We start from the raw sequence: 26,932 nt of genomic DNA, 5'->3' as shown, positions 1-26,932 counted from the left end.
TACCTTTACCCCTTCCCCTAAATGGTAGGTAGTCCCACACATGTTAAATATTTAAAGTATATGTTAAATACAATATATGTATACATATTTATACAGTTATCTTGCTGCACAAGAAAAATCTGATTTACAAAGAACGTAAAAATAACCTGGGAAGAAAAACAAAAATGCAAGCAAACAATAACAGAAAGAGTTTAAATGTTATGTTGTGGTCCACACTCATTTCACAGTGTTCTTTTGCTGGGTGTAGTTGGTTCTGTGTAGTGTTCTCTTCTCTAAAATATAATGGTTCTCTGGGAGCAGGTTTCTTGGGGGGCTGCTGGAGGCAGCCTTAGTTTCAGTTCTGTGCAATAATCACCTCAAATGCAGCCAGGAGTTAAAGCCAGGATCTTTTATTGTCTCCTTCAAAATAGCCCGGTTAGCTTTCTTAGAGGCCTATATCTATCCTTGGTTCTGAGAGCTCTTGCTGCTAGTCCTTTGTCTCTTCCAGTTTCAGCCTCTAGCTCCCTCGAATCCAAAGCCTCCAGCCAGCACAAAGGTGGAAGTTGGAATGAATTTTGACTCCTCCTCTGAGAGTGGGATTGTGGGCTTCTGACTTGTGAATCTCCCAGAGTCTAATTGAACTCTCTTAAAGGTGTGAACTCTAATGTGTGAGCTAAGTACATAAGCATTGTCTCTATCAACTCCAGTGACTTAGCACCTTGTTTCAAGTTCAAGTTCTGGTCCATAACAATTCTGTTTATTATTTATCAATTGGAACTGATTTGGATCCTCTCATTGTCTAATATTTTTTCTCTGAGCCAATGAGAGTAAGATTCATACTATGTTCATCCCTCTCCCTTCTTTTCCTCAGATATAATAGGTTTCCTTTGCTTCTTGGTGAGATGTAGTACCTCCAATTTTTCCTTTTTCTGGTACAATTGCCTTTTCACCTCTAGATCCTTTTTTTATATTATAATAGTAAAACCAAATTATACATGTACTCTTTATGTATATCTATAACAGAAATACAGTTCTCAAGTGTTCTGTTTACCTTTTTATACTTCTCTTGAGTTCTCTATTTGAAGGTCAAACTTTTTGTTTAGATTTGTTTTTTTTGTCAGAAATAAATGGAATTCACCTATTTCATTTAATATCCATCTTCTTCCCTGGAAGAAAATGCTCAGTTTGGCTGGGTAAGTTATTCTTGGCTGTATATCAAGTTATTTTGCCTTTTGGAATATCAGATTCCAGGCCCTTCTATCCTTTAATGTGGACACTGCTAGATCCTAAGTAATCCTTATTGTGGTTCCTTGGTATTTGAATTTTTTTTTTTTTTCTTTTCCGCCTGCTTGTAGTATTTTTGCCTTGGTCTGATAGTTTTGGAATTTAGCCACAATATTTCTTGGAGTTTTAATTTTGGGATCTCTTTCAGTAGGTGATTGATGACTTCTTTCAATGTCTATTTTACTTTCTGATTCTATGATATCTGGGCAGTTCTCTCTGATGATTTTCTGAAAAATGGTGTCTAGGCTCTTTTTCTAATCATGATTTTCAGGGAGTCCAATAATCCTTATTATTATCTCTCCTAGGTCTATTTTCCAGGTCTGTTGTTTTCCTAATTAGTGTTTAACTTTTTTTTTCTATTTTTTCATTTTTTTGATTTTGCTTGACTGATTCTTAGTGTATCCTCGAGTCATTCATTTCCATTTGTTCAAATCTGATTTTTAATTATTTTTTTCATTTACTTTTTTATTTCTTTTTGTAATTGTGCAATTGAGTTTTTAAATGAGTTGTTTTGTTCTATGGGATTTTTTTCCATTTTGCCAATTTTATTTTTTAAGAAGCCATTTTGTTTTTTCCATTTCAGAAATTCTGTTTTTCAGGGAGTTGTTTTCTTTTTCCACTCTATCTTTTAATGAATTTTATGCCTTATCCAGACCCTCTTGCAAAGCTTCCCTTTCCTTTCCCCATTTTTCTTCTAGCTCTCTTTTAAGAGCCTTTTAAATTTCTTCTATGAGAGCCTTATGTGGAAGGGACAGCTCATATCCACCTTTGGGCTTTCATCTAGAGACAAACTGTTTTTAGTCTCCTCTGGGTTTTAAATCTGCTCTCCTTCAGTATAGAAGCTATCTGTAGTTAAAGCCCACTTTGTCTTTTTACTCATTTTAACCCTCCTGCCCCCCCAAAAAGCTGCAGTCTACTTTGGGTCAATGAGGGGTTACCAAGCTTTCTCAACAGACAACAGGAAGAGGCAGCGAAGCAGCTGTGCTGGGATCAGCAGCTGCGCTTGGATTAGCAGTTGCTTGCTGAGATCCCTCTGGGCGCTGGGTGAGTGTGGTCCTCTCCTGAGAGAATAGCATTCTGGGGTCACCTCTGAATTTGTAGGCTCTCTGCTGATCTACTGGCTTGTTGCTAGGGAAGAGTAGCCAATACTGTGATAGAGTTCTCCCCACAGATTTTCCACTGGCGAAGACCAGCCCGCCTCCAGTCTGCTTAGCATGAGCTGTTTTTTGTGCTCTCACTGCTTATCTGCCTGAGTCTGTGCCTGGCCTAGCCCCATTCCGTTCCCACCTGCAAGCAAAAACAGACTTATTCTGGGGAATTTTGAGATTATCTTCTCTTGATAATATGTTGTTCTCCCAATATTTGTGGATTCTGGACAGTTAAGCACTAATTCAGAGACTGAGTTTTATAAAAATTGTTTGAGAATAGAGGAGAGCTAAGAAAGATATATGTGTTCTCTCTGCCATCTAGGCTCCACCCCACCAACATGCATTTTTGTAAGAATTTGAGTTCAAATTTTTCTCTCCCTCCCTCCCTTTCCTACTCCCTCCCTAAATCATCAAGAAATCTGATATGGATTATATATGTACAATAATTTTAAAAATAGTCCCATTTTTGTCATGTTGTAAAAGAAAAATATCAGAACAAAGGGGAAAAGCATGAGAAAGAAAAAGCAAATAAAAAAGGTGAAAGTACTATGCTTTGATACATTCAAACTCTATAGTTCTCACTATGGATGTGGATGATATTTTCCATCCCAAATTAATTGAAATTGTCTTATATCACTGTATTACTGAGAAGAGCTAAGTCTATCATATTTGATCATTCATTATCAGTTCATATAAGTCTTTCCATGGTTTCTGAAATTAGCCTGTTCTTCATTTCTTAAGGAACAATATTCTTCAAATATATTGATATACTATAATTTTATTCAGTCATTCCTTAATTTTTATATTTAATTTATTTCATTATAAAACAGAATAGGAAAAAAATAAATTAGAAAAGGAATACAAAACAAAATAAAACAAAAGAAAAGAGCACATTGTCATGTGCCCAAAAGACTGCAAAACTTCAAGGAGGATACAAAATATATATCAGCAAATCACAAATTCAAGAAAGCGTGTGTGTGTTAGTAGAAGAAATTATATTCATTATTATTGTTCTATAAGGAATGATCAGCAGGATGATTTTAGTAAGGCCTGGTGAGACTTGCATGAACTGATGCTAAGTGAAGTGAATTGAAACAAGAAAACATTGTGCACAGCAACAAGATAATTTGATGATCAATTCTGATAGAAGTAGCTTTTGTCAACAATGAAGTGATTCAAGCCAGTTCCAATTAGATCACAACATAGCATAGTCAACTTTTTTGTTGTTTGCCTGTTTTATTTTAATTTCTTTTTTTTCTTTTTTGATCTGATTTTTCTTGTGCAGCATAATTGTACAAATATGTATAGAAGAATTTCACATTAACATAAGAAAAGAAAATATATTCAAGATAGTCCATCTTTTCTTCCTTTTTTTATCCAATGGTTTTTTAAAATTTTTTTATTATAACAACTTTTTTATTGACAGAACTCATGCCAGGGTAATTTTTTTAATAACATTATCCCTTGCACTCACTTCTGTTCTGATTTTCGCTGCCACCCTCCACCTCCTCCTCTAGATGGCAAGCAGTCCTATATATGTTGAATATGTCATAGTATATCCTAGATACAATGTATGTGTGCAGAACCAAACAGTTTTCTTATTGCACAGGAAGAATTGGATTCAAAAGGTAAAAATAACCCAGGAAGAAAAACAAAAATGCAAACAGTTTACATTCATTTCCCAGTGATTTTTCTTTGGTTGTGGCTGCTTCTAGGTCTCTTTGTCAAAGAAATCTACTTCCATCAGATTACATCCTCATACAGTATCGTTGTTGATGATCTCTTGGTTCTGCTCATTTCACTTAGCATCAGTTCATGTAAGTCTCTCCAAGTCTCTCTGTATTCATCCTGCTGGTCATTTCTAACAGAACAATAAGATTCCATAACATTCATATACCATAATTTACCCCTTTTCTCCAATTGGGTTTATCCCATTCATTTCATTTTAGCCACTACAAAGGGGGGCTGCCCCAAACATTCGTGCACATACAGGTCCCTTTCCTTCTTTTAGTCTCTTTTATATAAGCCCAATAGTAACCCTGGATCAAAGGTATCAGTTTGTCGAGCATAATTCAAACTTCTCTCAGAATGGTTTTGTTCCAAACTCCACCAAAAAATGTATCAATGTCCCGTTTTCCCGCATCCCCCTCCAACAATCATCCATTATTTTCCTGTCATCTTAGAATCTGTCAGGTGTGTAGTGGTATCTCAAATTGTTTAATTTGCATTTCTCGTTAATTGATTGGAACCTCTTTTCATATGAGTGGTAATAATTTCAATTTCATCATCTGAAATTGTCTTTCTATCCTTTGACCATTTGCCAATTGGAGAATGACTTGGTTTCTTATAAGTTAAATCACTTCTCTATATATTTTGGAAATAATTTTGAACCTTTTGGAAGATGTTTTCCTAGTTTTTGCTTCCCTTCTAATCTTGTTTGCATTAGTTTTGGTCAAAGCTTTTTAATTAGATGTAATCAAAAGTTTCTATTTTGTGATCAATAATGGTCTCTAGTTCTTCTTTGGTCACAAATTTCTTCCTCCTCCACAAATCTGAGAATAAACTATCCCTTTTCCTCCAATTTATTTTAATCTATTCTTTATGTCTAGATCAAAATTTTAATCTTATCTTGGTATATGTTAATTGGGTCCATCCGATTTCTGATACTAATTTCCGTTATCCCAGCGTTTTTTTCAAATAATGAATTCTTATCCCAAAGTTAGGATCTTTGGGTTTGCAAACATGATCGCTATAGTTGACTTTTTCCTTATGAACCCTAACTTGTTCCACTGATCAACTAATCTATTTCTTAGCCAATACCAAATGGTTCTGGGGCTGCTGTTTAAAATAGTTTTAGATCCGGGTACAGCTAACCACCTTCATTTGATTTTTCATTAATTCTTTTGAGATTCTCGACCTTTTATTATTCCATATGAATTTTTTGTTATTTTTCTAGATCATTAAAATATTTTCTTGGAATCTGATTGGTAAGCATAAATAAATAGATTATTTGGGAGTTTGTTAATCTTTATTATATTCCTCAGCCTATCCAGGAGCCTTAATTTTTTTCAATTATTTAAATCTGACTTTATTTGTGTAAAGTTTTTTAATTTTATATAATTCCTGACTTTCCTTTGGTAGATAGATTAATTTTTATGCTGTCGACATTTATTTTGAATGGAATTTCTCTTTGTATCTTTTTTTGGATTTGTATAAAAATGCTGGGTATTTTGGGGTTTTTTTATAACCTGCAACTTTGCTAAAGTTATAAATTATTTCTAATACTTTTAAGTAGAATCTCGGGGTTCTCAAATTTACCATCTATATCCAAACGGTGAATTTGGTTTTCCTCATTTTATTCTATTCCTTTAATCTCTTTCTCCTCTTATTCCAAGGCTAGTGTTTCTAATACGATTTGAATAATAATGGTGATAGTGGGAACCTTGTTTCCTCCAGATTTTACTGGGAAAGGTTCAGTTTTCCCATTGAATATGATGATTACGTGGTTTAAATATATGCCCTACTTTTTAAGAAAAATTTGTTCCTATATTCTCAAATGTTTTTATTAAAGGAATGGGTGTTGGATTTTATCAAATGTTTTTCTGCATCTATTGGATGATCTATTTTTTTTAGTTTAGTTATTATATAGTCAATTATCTAATATTTTCCTAATATTGACCAAACCCTGCATTCCTGGTATAAATCCTACTTGGACATAATTATTATCCTGGGAATGATTTTCTTAATCTTTTTGCTGTATTTTATTTTTAAGATTTTAGCATCGATATTCATTAGGAGATTGGTCTATAATTTTTTTCTCTTTTCGTCTACCTGGTTTAATATCAGTACCATGTCTGTGTTGTAAAAAGGGTTTGGTGGGGACTTCTTCAATCCCTATTTTTCAAATAGTTTATATAGCATTGGGTTAATTGTTCTTTAAATGTTTGGTAAATTCCATTAAATCCATCGGTCCTGGGGTTTTTCTTGGGGAGTTGGTTAATCTTCTTTTTTTTTCTAGATGGGACTTTTAGGATATTGACTTCTTCCTCTGTTAATCTGGGAAGCTATATTTTGAATATTCTTCCATTTTCATTTTAAGTTTAATTTATTGCCATAAAGTTGGGCGTAATTCTAATTATTCTCTAATTTCCTCTTCGTTATGGCAAGTTTTCATTTTTTAAGACTAACAATTTGTTTTCCCTCTTTCCTTTTTAAATGTTACTAAGGGTTTGTCTATTTTTTGGTTTTCATAGAATCAACTCTTAGTTTTATTAATTAATTCAATAGTTTTTATACTTTCAATTTTATTATGTTTTTACTTTTAGAATTTCAAGTTTAGTGTTTGACTAGGGGTTTTTAATTTGTTCCTTTTCTAGCATTTTTTTTGAAGCCCAATTTGTTGTTTCTCTTTCTTTTTATGCAAATAAGCCTCTAGAGATATGAAATTTCCCCTTATTACCGCTTTGGCTGCATCCCACACATTTTGGTATGATATGTCATTATTCTCATTTTCTTGAGTGAAGTTATTAATTATGTCTATGATTTGCTGTATTACCCAATCATTCTTTTGTATGAGATTATTTAGTTTCCAATTATTTTTTGGTGTACTTTCCCCTAGCTTTTTGTTGAGTGTAATTTTTATTTCATCATGGTCTGAAAAGGATGCATTTACTATTTCTGCCTTACTGCATTTGAGTTTGAGGTTTTTATGTCCTAATATGTGGTCTATTTTTGTAAAGGTTCCATGAACTGCTGAAAAGAACGTGTACTCCTTTCTGTCTCCATTTTGTTTTCTCCAGAGATCTATCATATCTAACTTTTCTAGTATTCAATTTACCTCTTTGACTTCTTTCTTATTTATTTTGTGGTTTGATTTATCTAATTCTGAGAGTGCAAGTTTGAGATGCCCCACTATTATAGTTTTGCTGTCTATTTCTTCTTGTAGCTCTCTTAATTTCTCTTTTAAGAATTTAGATGCTACACCACTTGGTGCATATATGTTTAATATTGATATTGCTTCATTATCTATGCTACCCTTTAGCAAGATATAGTGCCCTTCCTTATCTCTTTTAATTAGATCAATTTTTGTTATTGCTTGATCTGAGATCAGGATGGTTTTTTGACTTCACCTGAAGCATAGTAGATTTTGCTCCAGCCTTTTACCTTTATTCTGCATGTATCTCCGTCCTTCAGGTGTGTTTCCTGTAAACAACATATTGTAGGATTCTGGCTTTTAATCCATTCTACTAACTGCTTCCTCTTTATGGGGGAGTTTACCCCGTTCACATTTATGGTTAAATTGCCAATTCTGTATTACTTCCCATCTTGTTAACCCTGTTTTGCTTTTCTCCTTCTTTTCCCCCCTTACCTCCTTCCAGTATTAAATTTGCTGAGGAACCACTTCTTCTAAGTCCTCCCCCAGTATCCCTGCTCCCCATGAGTTCCTCCCCTATCTTACTCCTTTCCCTCCAGTTTCTTTTTTCTTTTTTATTTAATAGCCTTTATTTACAGGATATTGCATGGGTAACTTTACAGCATTAACAATTGCCAAACCTCTTGTTCAATTTTCCCTCTTACCCCCACCCCTCCCCCAGATGGCAGGATGACCAGTAGATGTTAAGTACATTAAAATATAAATTAGATACACAATAAGTATACATGACCAAAACGTTATTTGCTGTACAAAAAGATCAGACTCTGAAATATTGTATAATTAGCTTGTGAAGGAAATAAAAATGCAGGTGGGCATAAATAGAGGATTAGAATTCAATGTAATGGTTTTAGTCATCACCAGGTTCTTTCTCTGGGTGTGGCTAGTTCAGTTCATTACTGCTCCATTGGAAATGGTTTGGTTGATCTGTTGCTGAGGATGGCCAGGTCCATCAGAACTGTCATCATCTAGTATTGTTGAAGTATATAATGATCTCCTGGTCCTGCTCATTTCCTCCAGCATCAGTTCGTGTAAGTCCCTCAGGCCTTCTGGAAATCATCCTGTTGGTCATTTCTTACAGAACAGTAATATTCCATAATATTCATATACCACAATTTATTCAGCCATTCTCCACTGATGGACATCCATTCAGTTTCAGTTTTAGCCACTACAAAAGGGCTGCCACAAACATTCGTGCACATACAGGTCCCTTTCCTTCTTTAAATCTCTTTGGGATATAATCCCAGTAGTAACACTGCTGGATCAAGGGTATGCACAGTTTGATAACTTTTGAGCATGGTTCAAACTACTCAAAATGGTTGGATTCGTTCACAACTCCAAACAATGCATCAGTGTCCCAGTTTTCCCCATCCCTCCAACAATCATTATTATTTTTCCTGTCATCTTAGCCAACTTGACAGGGTGTGTAGTTATCTTAGAGTTGTCTTAATTTGCATTTCTCTGATTAATAATGACTTGGAGCATCTTTTCATATGACTAAAATAGTTTCAATTTCTTCATCTAAGAATTGTCTGTTCATATCCTTTGCATTTTTTCAATGGAGAATGGCTTGATTTTTTTATGAATTAGGTTAATTCTCTATATTTTGAAATGAGCCTTTATCAGAACCTTTGACTGTAAAAATATTTTCCCAGTTTATTGCTTCCCTTCTAATCTTGTCTGCATTAGTTTTGTTTGTACAAAAACTTTTCAGTTTGGTATAATCAAATTTTCTAGTTTGTGATCAGTAATGATCTCTAGTTCTTCTTTGGTCATAAAGACCTTCCCTTCCACAGGTCTGAGGAGGTAACTATCCTGTGTTTCTCTAATTTATTAATAATTTCATTCTTTATGCCTACGTCATGAACCCATTTTGACCTTATCTTGGTGTACGGTGTTAAGTGTGAATCAATGCCTAGTTTCTGCTATATTAGTTTCCAATTTTCCCAGCAATTTTTTATCAAACAGTAAGTTCTTATCTCAAAATGGGGTCTTTGGGTTTGTCAAAAGACTAGGTTGCTATAGTTGTTGACTGTTTTATCCATAACCTAACTTGTTCCACTGATCAATAATCTATTCTTAGCCAATCAAATGGTTTTGGTAACTGCTCTCCTATAATATAATTTTAGATCTGGTACAGCTAATATTTATTTGATTTTTTCATTAATTTCCTTGAAATTCTTGATCTTTTGTTTTCTTATAGATTATATTTGTTATTTTTCTAGGTCATTAAAATAGTTTTTGGGTCTGATTGGTATAGCGCTAAATAAATAGATTAGTTTAGGTAATATTGTCATCTTTATTATATTTCGCCCTATCCAAGGCATTTAATATTTTCAATTGGTTAGATCAGACTTAATTTGTGTGAAAAGTGGTCTGTAATTTTTGCTCATAAAGTTTCTGTTTTCCCTTGGCAGATGGATTCCTAAATATTTTATATTATAGTAGTTACTTTAAATGGAATTTGTCTTTGTAACTCTGACTTTTGGATTTTATTAGTGATATATAAGAATGCTGATGACTTATGTAGGTTTATTTTATAACCAACTTTCTAAAGTTGCAGATTATTTTAACTTTTAGTAGAATCTCTGGGGTTCTCTAAGTTACCATCATGTCATCGGCAAAGAGTGATAATTTGGTTTCCTCATTGCCTATTCTTATTCCTTTAATCTCTTTCTCAGCTCTTATTGCCAAAGCTAGTGTTTCTAATACAATATTAAATAGTAACGGTGATAGTGGGCAACCTTGTTTCACTACAGATCTTATTAGAGATGGTTAGGTTTGTCTCCATTACATATGATGCTTACTGATGGTTTTAAATAGATGCTGCTGATTATTTTAAGGAAAAGTCCATTTATTCCTATACTCTCAAGTTTTTTAATAGGAATGGATGTTTGATTTTATCAAATGCTTTTCTGCATCTATTGAGGATGATCATATGGTTTTGTTAATTTGGTTATTAACATGGCAATTATATTGATAGTTTTCCTAATTTGAAAGCCTGCATTCTGGTTTAAATCCTACTTGATCATAGTGTATTATCCTGGGATGATTTTCTGTAGTCTTTTTTGCTTTAATATCTTATTTAAGATTTTAGCATCAATTTCATTAGGGAGACTGGTCTATAATTTTCTTTCTCTGTTTCAATCTACCTGGTTTAGGTATCAGTATCATGTCTGTGTCATAGAAGGGAATTTGGTAGGACTTCTTCATTTCCCTATTTTATCAAATAATTTTTATAGCATTGGGGCCAATTGTTCTTTAAATGTTTGGTAAATTCACATTAAATCCATCTGGTCCTGGGGATTTTTTCTTAGGGAGTTGTTTAATTGCGGTTCTATTTCTTTTTCTGAAATGGGACTATTCAAAACAATTTCTTCCTCCTCTGTTAGTCTGGGAAGTCTATATTTTTGGAGGTAGTCATCCATTTCACTTAGGTTATCAAATTTATTGGCATAAAGTTGATTAAAATAACTCCTTATTATTTCTCTAATTTCCTCTTCATTGGTGGAAAGTTCTCCCGTTTCATTTTTAAGACTACTAATTTCATTTTCCTCCCAACTTTTTCTAATCAGATTTACCAAAGGCTTATCTATTTTATTGGCTTTTTCATAGAACCAACTTTTAGTTTTATTATTAATTACTTCAATAGTTTTTTTACTTTCAAAATTTTTAATTTCTCCTTTTAATTTTAGAATTTCCAATTTAGTATTTGATTGGGGTTTTTAATTTGGTCTTTTTAGTTTTTTAGTTGCAAGCCCAATTCATTAATCTTTTGTTTCTATGTTTTTATTCAAGTAAGCCTCTAAGGATATAAAATTCCCTCTTATTACCCTTTGGCTGCATCCACAAATTTTGGTATGACGTCTCATCATTGTCATTATCTTGAGTGAGAATTTAATTGTATCTATAATTGCTCTTCACCCAATCATTCTTTAAGATGAGATTATTTAGTTTCAATTACTTTTGGTCTATTTCCCCTAACTTTTTGTTGAATGTAGTTTTATTGCATCATGATCTGAAAGAAAGCATTTACTATTTCTGCTTTCTTGCATTTAATTTAGGTCTTTATGTCCTAATATTATGATTTTGAATAGGTTCCATGAACTGCTGAGAAGAAAGTATATTCCTTTCTATCTCCATTCAATTTTATCAAAAGATCTAACATACCTAATTTTTCTAATATTCTATTTACTTCTTTAATTTCTTTCTTATTTGTTTTGTGGTTTGATTTGTCTAATTCTAGAAATTGAGTTGAGGATCTCCACTATTACAGTTTGTTGTCTATTTCTTCTTGCAACTCTCTTAAGTTCTCCTTTAGGAAGTTGGATGCCATACCACTTGGTGCATATATGTTTAATATTGATATTGCTTAGTTGTTTATGCTACCCTTTAGCAGGATGTAGTTTCCTTCTTATCTCTTTAATTAGATCAATTTTTGCTTTTGCTTGATCTAAGGATGGCTACCCTGCTTTTGACTTCACCTGAAGCATAATAGATTTTGCTCCAGCCTTTTACCTTTACTCTATGCTTATCTCCTGCTTTAAATGTGTTTCTTGTAAACAACATATTGTAGGGTTCTGACTTTTGATCCAGTCTGCTATCTGCCTCCTCTTTGTATGGGGAGTTCATCCCATTCACATTTACAGTTAGAATTACTAAATCTGATTTCCTGCCATCCTAATAACCCCAGATTATGCTTTACTTATTCTTGCCTTCCCCAACCCTCTTTCCCCTTTTAAACTTAAGTACCCCTCTTGTGTCACGTTGTACCCTCTTTATAATCCCTCCCTCCCCCTTTAGGTCTTTTCCCTTTCTTCCTTATTACTCTTTTCTTTTCCCTTTTCCTCTCCCTGTTTTTAATGAGGCGAGAGAGAAATTTTCTCTAAAACAAATGTCAATTATTTTTTTCTTTGAGCCAACTCTGATAAGAGTAAGATTCACACAATGTTCCTCCCCTCTCTAAATTCCCTCAGATATGATAAGTTTCCTTTGCCTCTTTGTGGGATGTGGTTTCCCTCTTTTATCCCTCCTTCCCACCTTGTTCTGCCATCATCCCTTTTCCATATCTACTTCCCTTTTTTATGTTATATCAGTAAAATCAAATTATACATGTATTGTTTTTGTATATCCACAACAGAAATACAATTCTCAAGAGTTATTTTTACCTTTTCTGCATCTCTTGAGTTCTGTGGTTGGAGATCAAATTTTGTGTTTAGTTCTGGTTTTTTTTCCTTAGAAACAAATGAATTCATTTGTTTCATTAAATGTCCATCTTCTTCCCTGGAAGAAATGCTCAGCTAGCTGGGTAGTTTATTCTTAGCTGCATCCCAAGTTCTTTGCCTTTCGAGATATCAGATTCAGGCCCTTGGTCCTTTAATGTGGAGCAGCCAGACCTTGGGTAATCCTTATTGTGCTTCCTCAGTATTTAAATTGTTTTTTTTGGCTGCTTGTAAAATTTTTCTAATCAGTGGTTCTGAAATTTGTACAATATTCTTTAGGGTTTTTATTTTAGGGTTTCTTTCAGAAGGTGTTGATAGATTCTTTCGATGCCTATTTTACCTTCTGAGTTCTATTACATCTGGGCAGTTCTCTTTGATGATTTCTTGCAAAATTGTATCTAGGCTCTTTTTTTCATCATGTTTCGGAAGAGTCAATAATCCTCAGATTATCTCTCTTAGATCTATTTTTCCAAGTCTGTCGTTTTGCAAATAGATAATTCATGTTTTTTCAGTTTGTCATTTTTGTTTTGTGACTGATTCTTGCTGTCTCAATGAATCATTAGTTTCTATTGTTCAGTTCTAATTTTTAAAAATTATTTTCTTCATTTTGCTTTTTTTACTTCTTTCTGTATATGTCAATTGAGTTTTTAAATGTATTTGTTTTGGTCTGTGGAATTTTTTCCATTTCACTAATTTTTTTTTTGTATGAATTATTTTCTTTTCAATTCACAGATCCTACTTTCTTGCAAGTTCTTTGTCTTTTCAATTTGCAAATCCTACTTTCAGTAGATACTTTATTTTTTCAATTCACCAATTTTGTTTCCTCACTTCCTGGGAATTTTTGCTTTTCAATTCGTATTTCAGGAAGTTGTTGCTCTCTTTTAAAGGCTTATCTTTCCTTTCCCCATTTATCTTCTAACTCTCTTTGGACTTTTAATGGTCTCTTCTGTGGAGCATCATGTAAGGAGGACAGTCTGATGCATTTTTGCTGTTTTGAGGTCTCTTCAGGTTTGACCTGCTCTTTTTCTGCATAGAAGCTGTCAATCGTTCTTTTCATCTTTTTATTCATGTTTAAAGCCTTTGGGGTTTGTCTCCTAGGCAAAGGGGTTACCAGCTTCCTCTGCAGAGCAGGGAGATGTAATCCGATTTCCAGCTCCGAGGTATGGGGTGCTCTGGTGAGGTTTTCCCCCCAACAGGAAGTGGATTCAGTACTGGCCAAGCTATCAAAGTGCCCAGTTGGGCTGTGTGGGTTAGCGATTGCCCTAGGCTAGAAACTAAGGGGTGAAAGTGTCACTGCCCCAGGCCGGAGCTTCTTGTGGGACTGTGAATATTAGCAGCTGACCACAGACTGCCGATTCTAGTGAACTCTGCCCCAGCGTCTCTGCCTGATGCAAATCGGCCCTGGAAAAGCTCTATGGCCCCAAGCTGAGCCCCCCACTGCGCAGATTGTAGGCTAACCCGGGCTGTGTCCTCCTGCCATGCAGAATCACAGCTGCCCCAAGGAAAAGCCCCGTACTGCGGGTTGGGGCTGAGTGCTTGTGCTGAGATCTGTGCTTTCACTTTCAGTTTGAGGCTCTCCTTGGAACCTAATTTCTATCCCAGTCTGCACTGATCTCCCCCCTGGCCCCGGAACCAACCTTTTTGGCAGGACTGCAGATTTTCTTCGGCTGGTGGAGTTGTCTCTTCTTATCTTTATGAATTGTAGCAGTCAAGACTATTTTTGAGGCTCGATATAATATTGATAGAGAGGGTAAGAGAAGAGCTTAGAAAGTCGCATGTGCCTTCTCCGCCATCTTGGCTCCGCCCCCTCCCTCACAGTTTCCATATTCCCTTCTGCTTAGTTTATTCCTTCCCTTTTCACTTTTCCTTCTTACTTTTCAATGAGATGGGAGGATTTCTCATAAACTGATATGCCTAAAATTTTTTCTCTTAAAGCCAATTCTGATGGCAGTAAAATGCCCACTATATTCATCCCCCTCCATTCTTTCTCTCAGATATAATAGGTTTCCTTTGCCTCTTTGTGAGATGTAGTACCCCCACTTCACCTTTTTTCTGGTACAATGTCCTTTCCACCTCTAATTTCTAGAACAAGGTATACATGTATTTTTTATACATCTTTACAGCAAATATAGTTCCCAAGTTTTCTTTTTACCTTTTTAGGTTTCTCTTGAGTTCTATATTTGTAGATCAAACTTCTTGTTAAGTTCTGGTTTTTTCATCAAAAATAGGTGAAATTTACTTATTTCGTTGAATGACCATCTTCTTCCCTGGAAAAAGATGCTTGTTCTGGCTGGGTAAGTTATTTTTGTTTGCATACCGAGTTCCTTAACCTTTTGAATATCATATTCCAGGCCCTTTGATCTTTTAATGTGGATGCTGCTAGATCTTGGGTGATCCTTATTGTGGCTCCTCTATATTTGAATTGGGTTTTCTAGCCTTGGGTATTTTTCCATTCGTTTGAGGGGTTCTGGTATTTGGCCACTATATTTCTTGGTGTTTTGATTTTGGATCCCTTTCAGTGGTGATCGATGAGTCCTTTCAATGTCTATTTTACCCTCTGTTTCTATGACTTCTGGGCAGTTCTCTTTGATAATTTTCTGGAAAATAGTGTCCAAGCTCTTTTTTTCATCATATTTTTCTGGGAGTCCAATAATTCTCAGATTATCTCTCCTAGACCTATTTTTCCAGGTCTGTTGTTTTTCCTGGAAGGTATTTCACATTTTTCTCCATTGTTTGATTTTTTTTGGTTTTGCTTGACTGATTCTTCTTGTCTCCTCGAGTCATGCAATTCCATTTGCTCGATTCTGATTTTCAATGAAGTATTTTCTTCATTCACTTTTTTAATATATTTTTCTAATTGTCCAATTTGTTCTATGGAATGTTTTTCCATTTCCCCAATTTTATTCTTTAGAGAGCTATTTTCTGTTTCCAGTTCACTAATCCTATTTTTAAAGGATTTGATTTCTTTATCCTCTGTCTTTAAATGGGTGGGATGGCTTCTCAGACTCTCTTGCCAAGCCTCCCTCTGCTTTTCCCATTTTTCTAGCTCTCTTGTGAGAGCCTTTTTAATTTCTTCTATGAGATTCATGTGTGCTGAGGAACAGATGATCTCCTCCTTTGGGGATTCACCTGGAGACAGTCTGCTTTTAGTCTCCTCAGGGTTTAGAGTCTGCTGTCTGTCTGTATAAAAGCTGTCAATCAGTCCTTTTCAATTTTTTGCTCATTTTGTCAGAGAAGAATCAGAGACAAACTAGCAAAGAAAAAAAGAAAAAACCCCAAATGGAATCTGTTTTTTTGGGGGGGGAGGGGCTGGGTGGTGTTACCGAACCTCCTCTACAGACTGCGGGGGCAGCAGCGAGGCACTAGCAGGACTGTGCTGGGCCTGCGCTCTGAGACTGAGAGCGTGCTGAGACACTGTGGGGGAGGGGTGGCCAGGTCCCAAGAAACTCCAGCTGTTTGGGGTTGTATTCTTCAGCCCCGGTGTTTTTAGCTTCTCTGCTGGGCTACTGACTGCTGCCAGGGTAAAGTATCCAATCCTGTAGGGAAGCTCTCCCCGCAGAGACAGCTGAGATCACACCCCACCCCCCTTCGGTCTGCTTGGCTATGTGCTGCCTGCCAAGCTCTTGCTGCCACTGCCCTCAGCCTGTGCCCAATGTAAAACTGTCCCGCCCTCAAGCAAATTTATTTATTTTTTATTTATTTATTATATATGTAGTCTTACCTATTTAACCCATTCCTGATGTGAGTAAGTTTTCAGAATTATGAGCCTTTCTCCACCCTTTGTGTCTATTCTTTCTCTGTACACCATTTGTATAATAACTACTTTTACATTACCTGTGCCCCAATTTTACTTTTGAGCTACCACATTTTGATGTTCATCTTAAACATATGGTATACATTTCCCATGTTTAAAACAAACAAACATACAAACAGCAACTCTTTGTCCATGTTGAGTTCTTTAAAATTAATATTTGATATTGGTTCTTATGTGTTAAATTTTCTATTTTCAGGTTTAGTTTGTAGAAAGTCCTGAAAAATCTGCAAGTTCATTGAATGTCCATTTTTTCTCATTCAATATTATAGACAATTCTGCTAGATGTTATATTTTTGGCCACAGATTCTAGTTCTTTTGATTGTTAGTAGATAGGATGTATGTTCTTTTATTGTGGCTGCTGATAATTTCTGTATGATTCTAATTGTAGCTCTAGCATATTTGAATTGTTTTTTATTTATTTGTTTTGTGCAGAATTTTTTCTTTGATCTGGGGGTTTTGAAATTTGGCAATAATGTTCCTATGTGTTTTCCACAAAGGATCTCATTGAGGTGGTGATCAGTGGATTTTTTTTCTAATTCTACTTGTTCTATCACTATAGGACTTTTTTTTTAAATTAATTTTCTTGCATTATTATGTCAAGGTTCTTTTTTTGGTCAAAAATTTCAGGCAGTCCAAGTATTTTTATATTTTATCTTCTTGATCTGTTCTTCAGCTCTGTTGTTTTTCTTATGTATCACATTCTGTTCTATTTTTTTATTCTTTAGAATCTATTTTGTCATTTCTTGGCCTCTCATAGCTTTAGTGATTTTCCTTAACCAATTTTAGTTTTAAAAGAGTTATTTTTATCTTTGACTTTTGATATCCTTTTCTAGTTAGCTAATTTTTTTCATAATCATCTTATTTTCTTGTTTTTATTTTTATTTGTTATTTTTCCTCAATGTCTCTCATTTGATTTTTAAATTCTTTTTTTGAGATCCTCTATAAATTCTCTCTTAGTAAAAGGACATTTCACATTAGAAGCTCTTTTTGCTTCAGTGAACTCCTCTGAACCCAGGCCTTCCCTGTTCCCATAGTAAGTTTATATAATGGGGTTCCTTCTTCTTTGCCTGTTAGTTTTCTTTGACAGTTAATTTTTTTCTTTGTGTGTTTTAATAAGAGGTATTTGTGTAAGCATCACTAACCATGATGATGAGGGATGGTGGCTCTATAGCCTCACTTTAGCTCTCCATTCTCACCTGCAAGACCAAACTGAGAGCTGCTGGCTCCTGCAAGTGCCCACAGCCAGCATCTTCTGCACTCACCAGGTGCTGATTCCTTTTTGCCCAGTGCTGAATCCCTGCAGCACAGCTGGGCTTGATGTTCCCGATCAGCCTAGGTTCCCTCAGTCTTCCAGGACTCGGAACCTGATTCCACAAAATGTCCAGGAGGTAAAAGTTTCTGTGGTTCCTGCTGAAGCTCCAGCCATACCTAACTAGCCCCAGCGCTCCCCATTTGGTGCTTCTATATAGCTAGCCCAGAGATATTTGCTCTTCAGACAGGTTAATCCTTAGTTCAGGGTCTTTCTCCAGGTTTTTGGGTTGTATCAGGAGGACCCTTATTCTTCCCTATATTGATTTTTCACCAATCTATGTTTGCTCTGAGTAGTAAATTTATTCTATTTGTGGGGGAAATCTGGAGAGCTTGAAATATAATGACCTACTCCATCTTCCCAGAATCCTCCCCTAGCCATTCTCCAACTGATGGGCATACACTCAGTTTCCAGTTCCTTGTCACCAAAAAAAAAAGAGTTGCTACAAACATTTTGCATATGCGGGTTCTTTTCTTTCTTTTTATAATCTCTTTGGGATATAGATCCAGTAGAAACACTGCGGGATCAAAAGATATTAGGCCTTCACTTCATGTCTCAAATGAAAGTAGAGTTTTAAGAATAAGAAGCAAAGCACTGGAATGGCCGATATGTCCTTTTCCTCTGTAGTCTTTCTTCCTTCCTACCCTGCTCTTCCCATACAAGTAAAGAGATTGCTGGCTGCTTGCCCTCTAGGGGAGGGGGTGGAGAGTGGGAGGGAAAAATCGGAACAGAAGTGAGTGCAAGGGATAATGTTGTAAAAAAAAAATTACTCTGGCATGGATTCTGTCAATAAAAAGTTACTATAATAAAAAAAGAGAGATTGCTGGCACATATTTGGGGGAGAAAAAGAATTTCCTTCTTGGGATAAGATAAACCATTCTTGAGCCTCTGCTTGATTAGATGACCATGTAGAGAAGGAACTTGTTTTCTCCTTAATTCAGTTGTAAGTAGAAATGGAGGCAACTGGCTTCATGATCTTCAAGATCAGTCTCTTTCAAGAAGATGCCACAACAACAATCACAAAAAGTACCTGAGGCAGGCTGAGGTGGCTGATAGATGGAAAGGCATATGGGATGTTTAGAAAATATGAACAGCACAAGCCAGAAATGTAAGATACAAATGGCCCTTCACTTCAACCTTCAGACCCAGGGCCAACTGGAAAGAACACTATTGCACTCTGAGACTATCTCCCCATATTGGGGCCATTAGGGAGCTCATTTCTCATACTACTTAGTGGGAATAAAAGAAAGGTATTGTACTCATTTGTGCATGTTGCTTTCATTGTTTTACTGATGATTTCTAGCCCCATGAAATCAATGATTCTTGATCTAGTGGGTATGCTTGATTTCAGAGGGTCTAAGAGCATTTAAAATATTTGCTAATTTTATTTCAGTGTAATTGGCTTCTTTTTTTAACTGCATGTATCTTTATGAAATAAAAGTAGGGAAAGAACATATATAGACTTCATCTATATGAAAAGTTAAGAATCTCCATACCAATATTTGTAAAATAATTAGCACACTTTAAAATGCTACATGGATGCTGGCAATTATTGTTGTTGTTTTTGTTGGTGTTCTCATTGTCCCTGAACTAAATTTATACATTAATAATTTTAATTGGATGGGGTTAACTGAATTAAAATATGTAAATAACCATTAGAATTTTCCCCAATTTTAAACTGATTCTGAAATACACCTGAGCTACTAATATATAAGTTGATATGAGGCTCAGTAAGTTCTTAATGGTACCTGTCTAAAAGAAGCAATGATCCTGAACCTATATCACAATATTTGCTTCTTTTCCACCCAAATATACAAGTACAAAATTTTGTTTGAATTTGCCTTTTGCAGAGTTCCAAATTCTTCAACATTTGCCTGGAAGAACTAGGGATGTTTTGACAGAAAAGTAAAAACATAGGGTGGATGGGTATTTTAAAATATCTCTTATGTGGAAATGGGTTTAGATTGGTTCTGCTTATCTTTAGAAGGAAGGACAAGTATCAGTTGGTCAAAGATATGGCTGTAGGGGTATGGTGAGTTCTTTGAAAAAAATATACTCATTATACACTTTTATATTTAATCTATAGTATGAACATTTTCTCAGTCATTTTCTAAAGTCTCGGTAACCAACAAAACAGTAAAGCAAGCCTTGCTTTGCACTGTTGCTAGATCTCCAAGGTTTAAATGATCACATTAACAACTTAACAATTGAGTGTTATGAGCCTGTTCAAGCTGTCCTGGGAATATCTATAGAATGTAGGACTGGAGGATCAACCTTCCTGAAGTGTTCCCTATCAAATGCTGATTGGAATGTGAGCTGTTGATGATACAACAAAATAAATATTTAGCCTCTATATTCTTGACCTTGTTCACAACAATATGGTATTGCCTATGAATATTTTCTCAAAATAAGGTTTAAAATGCATAAAGATAGCCAATCTAATCCAATCAACATTTATTACCTATTACATGACAGGCACCATGGTAAGAGCTAGGGAAACAATTAAGAAAAAGACAGTTTCTACCTTCAAGAAGCTTACCATATAATAAGCATGTGCGCATAGACATTATATTTATATATATACACACCTACAGAGAGTTATTTAAGAAATAAACCAATTATACTGAAATACGGCTAACAATCACGTCTTAAACTTTTTTTTTCAAAATCATAACTGAAAGTTTTATTTTAGTAAGAGTTTAGCGAAAATAAAGATATCTTATTTATATATATTTATATCTGTATCTATCCACAATTTCCTAATTTGAATTTACAGGCTACATGAAATTTATTCATGGACTTTTTGGATATCATGTATCCTAGATAAAGAACCCCTGCTGGAGAGGATATACCTTATTCCAGTACAGGTCAAGCTAGATGGTCTCTGAGGACTCTTCCAACTATGGGATTTGGTTATTCTCTGGATATATAGCTTCCCTTGACTGGTACAGCATGCTTTATAGTAGTTCATGTTCTAGCTCAGTGCTTGTTTAAATTCTGCTCCATGGTATTTTTCTCTATCAGTCTTTTCCATCAGACTAAACTCCCTAGGAGCTAGAAAGTTAATATGCCTTGTAGAACATCCAACATTCTTAGCCCATTGCACTACTGCTATATATGCACCACATGGACTGATAGGCACAGCATTAATTCTCTGGATGAGGATAGTAATTGAGATGATATCTTTTCTCCAAAGGGCTCAGAGAATTTACAATACCCATGTGGGGAAACATACACACACTCACACACATGCATACAGATTATATTATGATACAGAAAAGCAAAAAAGAATGACTAAATCTTTCCAGCAGCAGCAATTTCCTAAAATGCTGGCTGCCTTCATCAATCCTTGCAACTCAAAATACTTTAGAAAGCAACTCTGGAAAAATATATTAGGTAATGGTAAGAGTTCTCAAAGTATATTCCATGGAGAGATTTCAGTGAGTTTATGAATTCAAATGGGAAAAAAAAAAAGATTTCTGTTTCATTAACTCTTAATTGAAATTTGGTATTTTTTTAATTATGGAAGTTGTTAATAAAAAATATATTTTGAGAAATAGTCCATAGGCCTCACCAAATTGTCAGGAGATCTCTCTCTCTCTCTCTCTCTCTCTCTCTCTCTCTCTCTCTCTCTGTCTCTCTCTCTCTGTCTCTCTCTCTCTCTGTGTCTCTCTCTGTCTCTCTCTGTGTCTCTCTCTCTCTGTCTCTCTCTGTCTCTGTCTCTCTCTCTCTCTGTCTCTGTCTCTGTCTCTCTGTCTCTCTCTCTGTGTCTCTCTCTGTGTCTCTGTCTCTCTCTCTCTGTCTCTCTCTCTCTGTCTCTGTCTTTCTGTCTGTCTCTCTCTCTCTGTTTCTCTCTCTCTCTCTCTCTCTCTCTCTCTCTCTCTGTCTTTCTGTCTGTCTCTCTCTCTGTCTCTCTGTCTTTCTGTCTGTCTCTCTGTCTCTCTCTTTCTCTCTCTCTCTCTCTCTGTCTCTCTCTCTCTCATACACACACACACACACAAGAAGAGAACTCTGGTTTTGATTCAAAATGTCAGAGAAAGAAATCATGTCCAGCAGAATGAATAGACTATAATTTAATAAGATTAACAATACAGAGTATGTAATCTGAAGAATCACCAACTTCCAAAGTGTTGCCCTAGAAGGTAACACTAATTGGAGTGCAAAGGTGGGTGATGTGTCAAATACACAGAATTTGGAATAAGAGACAATTGCCCGATTCACAGAGCTATCATAATGACTCAAAGAGAACAGGCTCAGATGCCTAGAATAGAAACCAATCAAAGGCAGGACAGATTGACAACTGGGAGTCAATTGTAATGTTTTACTACTGAGGAAATGAGTTCATTCCAGGGAGAAAAAAAAAGGAAGCATCTGAATCCCAAGTACGCAAATTTTAAGTCAAAATATGAGGCCTCCACACACAGAGAGGTAATATAAATAGAAGTTATTCTGTATCTTGGTCAGGTTGAAACAAACTATTTTTTAAATGGTGTCTTCCATGTGTATAGTACTTGGGAGTCTTCAAAATGCTTCTGTTTCATTTTATCACCATGAAATTCTAACCCAGTAAATAAAGCAGCTATCCCTGAAGTCCGCTTTTCTGGCTGGTGGGTACCTGCATAGGACCATCATTTCATGAGGTCTCAGGCATCTATACTCATTTCTGCCTTTGGGTGACTCCCAAATCTCTAGCATTTCCTATTTACACTAGTTACCTGTCTTGCCCTTGTTTATTCTTCCCCCCTCTAACTCACTTTTTTGTGATATTTTACCCAACTAGAATGTAAGCTCCCAGTGTGTAGGAACCATGTGTTTAAGCCTTTATAAAATGCATTATTTCCTTCATACAGATGAAGATACAGATTCAGAAATAATAGGGGAATTTGCCCAAGATGATTGACATACATAACAACCAAGAAAGCTAAGGTGAAAATACAAAAATTTTTACCATGATAAAAGAATTGCCCAGATATCCAACATAACAATATGACAATATAATGCAGTCTAAGTTGGAGTATGAGTGTTATCCAGGGTTTAACGCAGACAGGGAAGAACAGGGAGAGACTAGAGTCAGAACCAAGGGATTGGGGACAATATGTGAGAGTCTTTACAGGACATAAAAGTCCAAGGAGCACTTACCTTTTCCTGGTTTTAAGATCCCCTTCTTTTTGGTAAAGATATCCCTCAATTCCTGTTATTCCCCTAATCAAACAAGAGCTCTCCAAGTACACATAAAAGGTTGGTGTGGTCCTTCAGAGGCTTTCTGTCATTGGTGCATCCTATCCAATCCTTTGTGATCCCATTTGAGGTTTTCTTGCCAAAGATACTGGAGGGATTTGCAATTTATATCTTCAGCTTATTTTACAGATGAGGAAACTGAGGCAAATGGAGTCCAATGTTGTTGGTTTTTGTCCTTCTCAAAGAGGACCATGCCATGACATGCAAGTGAGTTGGATTTAAGTGAGGGAGGGCTGTGCACGGGCACCTGCCTCACTTTCCCTCCAGAGCCATCTGGGTCCAGTGGCCAGATATAGATCATATAACAGGAAGCCTAAACTTTTTTTTAATGATTTGCCCATGGTCACACAGCTAGTAGCTTGTAAAGCCAGATTTGAACTCATGAAGATGAGTCTTTCTAATTCCAAGCCCAGTGCTCTATTAGGGCACCACCTAGCCATGGAGACTTCTTAATTTTGTTTTGTTTTGTTTTCATTTTAGATTCTTAGGGAGGGACCAATCTTGGAGATCATCTGATCTAACCCTTTAATTGTACAAGTTAAAAGAATAAAGCTGGGAGAAGGAAAGAGAACTTCACAGAAATTTTACAGAAGCATCCAGGAAGCCGGTGAAAGAAATAAGAGTTATAATTCTGGTCTCCTGAGCTCTGGGGCATTTCTCTTGCCTTTCCATCATTCTTCCTAACACTGACATGTTAGCAGCTGGGGAGTTTTCACAAATTCTATATGACCATTGATGCTTCTAAGAACGCATCAAACTTGGTCATCAATTCAAATCATGTCATACTCCTGTCCCAAGAATATGATGAACACACCAAAGATTTAAAATTTCATCAACTGAGATTGAGAAACCAAAAATGACTTAAAGGATTCTTAGTTGTGGCTTCTAGAAGTAAAATTGCTTGAAATAAAAAAAAAAATAAAAATAAAAACAAAGCTAGGATAGGGGATTTGAATTCTAGCCCTTCTGCTGCACATGCAAAATGCCATCCACTTTGTTTTGAGTGTTCTAGACGATCCAGTCTAACAAGGGATAAAGGAAGATTTGATGAAATGGAATGGAACGAGTACAGAAACTAAGCACACATCCATCTGAGATGTAAAAAGTCCCCTATTCTCGGGCAGATTTTGAACCTGGTTTATCAAAGTGATTTCCCATGAAATCCTTTATTAATCTCAATTAGCTGGTAAGAAAAAGAAAGGGAAGAGGGTAAAGGGCCTTGATCAAAGTCCCAGCCAGGGAAATGATGATTCATTGGTAAGGAAAGATAGCAGTGTTAAATTATTGAGAATTTTGGGTTATTTTGTCATATTTTGGTGAGAAAGTGTTTTCTATACAATAAAAAGTTTTTCTTGGCTGGGACATTGACAAGGAGGAAGAAGAGAAAAGAGTATGGCTTCCAGTGGGTCCGTTCCCCAAAGAGCGCAAGCGCAGAAATGGGCCCCAGCCTGATCACGTGGCCACGACCTCCAGTGCGCAGGCGTACGCCTGTATCCAAAGATGGAGTCAAATTTGAAGTTTCCACATTGACGCTCTGCAATGGGCCCCAGCCTGATCATGTGGCCATGCTTCCAGTGCGCAGGCGTACTCCTGTATCCGAAGATGGAGTCAGATTTGAACAGTTTCGACATTGATGCTCTGCGATGGGCCCCAGCCTGATCACGTGGCCAAGCCCTCCAGTGCGCAGGCCTACTCCTGTATCCGAAGATGGAGTCAAATTTGAAGTTTCGACATTGACGCTCTGCAATGGGCCCCAGCCTGATCATGTGGCCACGCCCTCCAGTGCGCAGGCGTACTCCTGTATCCGAAGATGGAGTCAGATTTGAGCAGCTTCGACATTGACGCTCCGCGATGGGCCCCAGCCTGATCACGTGGCCAAGCCCCGCAGTGCGCAGGCGCACTCCTGTATCCGAGATGAGCGGAAGATGGAGTCAGATTTGAGCAGCTTCGACATTGACGCTCCGCGATGGGACCAGGCCACCTTCATAGGCCGCCTGAAACATTTCTTCAACATCACGGACCCCCGCACGATTTTCGTTTCGGAGCAGATGCTCGACTGGGCCAAGATAATGGTTGAAAACAGCCGGCGCGGGACCGTGCCCCCGGGCACGGACCGGGAGCAGCTGCTGTACGCCAAGAAGCTCTACGACTCGGCCTTCCACCCGGACACCGGGGAGAAGATGAACGTGATCGGGCGGATGTCCTTCCAGCTGCCGGGAGGCATGGCCCTCACGGGCTGCCTGCTGCACTTCCACAGGACGCTGCCCGCCGTGGTTTTCTGGCAGTGGGTCAACCAGTCCTTCAACGCGCTGGTGAATTACACCAACCGCAACGCGGCCAGCCCCCTCTCGGGCCGGCAGATGGCGGTGGCCTACGTGACGGCCACCGGGGCCGCCCTGGGCACCGCCCTGGGCCTGACCCTGGGCACCAAGGGGGCCCCGAAGCTGGTGGCCCGGTGGATCCCCTTCGCGGCCGTGGCCGCCGCCAACTGCGTGAACATCCCCATGATGAGGCAGCAGGAGCTCCTGCACGGCCTCGTGGTGACGGACGCCGCTTCCCGGGAGCTGGGCCAGTCCCGCCGGGCCGCGGCCCTGGGCATCTCCCAGGTGGTCGTCTCGCGCATCACCATGGCGGCGCCCGGCATGATCCTGCTCCCGATTCTCATGCAGAGGCTGGAGAGGCTGGCCTTCATGAAGAAGATCCGCGTGCTGCACGCCCCCCTGCAGGTGCTGCTGGCCGGGGCCTTCCTCGTCGTCATGGTGCCCACGGCCTGCGCCCTCTTCCCGCAGAGATGCGAGATGCCCGTCTCGCGCCTGGAGGAGGAGCTCCAAGCGTCCCTCAGAGCCCAGTACGGAGACATTGCCTTCGTCTACTTCAACAAAGGCCTCTGAGCTTCCGCCCCTTGTCCCCGGTCCCCCCGGGCGCTCGGGGCTCCTGCCAAGGGTGAATGGGGGGTGGAGGAGATCCCGTCCGCTCCCAAGTCCCGCTGGGGCCGCCGCGGTCAGTCAGGAGAGGAAAGGACACAGTGACCAGCTCTGAGCGCTCCCCTCCCCCGAACTTCGTGCCCTGATCGGGTCCCTTATGGAAAGTGCTGTGGGTCACGGCCACTGAGGTGTTCTGAAGGTAACGGAGGCTGGTCCTGTGGATTCCTGGTCTCCTGGATCGGAGCCTTTTACTTGACTGAGAAGAGCAGTGGAAAAATCTCCACTTTTCCTAGTTCTTATGCCCATATGCTGAAAAACTCGGGAGTGCTTCCCCCCACACACACACACTTTTTTTTTTCACTTTACTTTTTTTTTTTCTTTTTTTATTTAATAGCCTTTTATTTATAGCATATATACATGGGTAACTTTACAGCATTAACAATTGCCAAACCTCTTGTTCCAATTTTTCCCCTCTTACCCCCCCACCCCCTCCCCCAGATGGCAGGATGACCAGTAGATGTTAAATATATTAAAATATAAATTAGATACACAATAAGTATACATGACCAAACTGTTCTTTTGCTGTATAAAAAGAATCAGACTCTGAAATATTGTACAATTAGCTTGTGAAGGAAATCAAAAATGCAGGTGGGCATAAATATAGGGATTGGGAATTCAATCACCTCTGACAGTTAATAGCTATGTGACTCTAGGAAGGAGAGTCATCTAATTTCTCTTGGTGTGATTTGATGGGGTTAATAATACTCCAAAGTATCTACCTCATAGGCTTGTAAGGATCAGATGACATAATATTTATGAAAGTGCTTTAAAGGCCTCAAAGCATTCCATAAATGTCAGATTAATATTACTTATTCCATTCCTGTCTCAATGGTGGCTTTGTCTTAAATCTGCAGAGGCTGGTCCCACGAAATCCCTTGCGGATCTCTGACTGCCAAATCCTTGCTTGCTGAGACCCTCTGAGATTGCAGGGTTGCTGGACTTTCCCCAGTCTTGAGGTTCTTAGGTAGTGCCTGAAGCCGTGGTCACTAGGCAGGCTGATTGCTTAGAGCTTAGCTGTGAATAC

At 37.6% G+C, this 26,932-nt stretch overlaps 1 pseudogene; it reads left to right on the top strand.

The window, feature by feature from the left end:
• Positions 1–24,836: 24,836 nt before the first annotated feature.
• On the top strand, positions 24,837–26,232 carry LOC100931954 (annotated as a pseudogene).
• Positions 26,233–26,932: the final 700 nt, after the last annotated feature.

The sequence above is a fragment of the Sarcophilus harrisii genome, chromosome 6 (genome assembly GCF_902635505.1).
Source record: "Sarcophilus harrisii chromosome 6, mSarHar1.11, whole genome shotgun sequence".
NCBI lineage: Eukaryota > Metazoa > Chordata > Mammalia > Dasyuromorphia > Dasyuridae > Sarcophilus > Sarcophilus harrisii.
The sequence above is the reverse complement of the archived record's forward strand: the minus strand, read 5'-3'. Positions and strand labels throughout refer to the sequence as shown.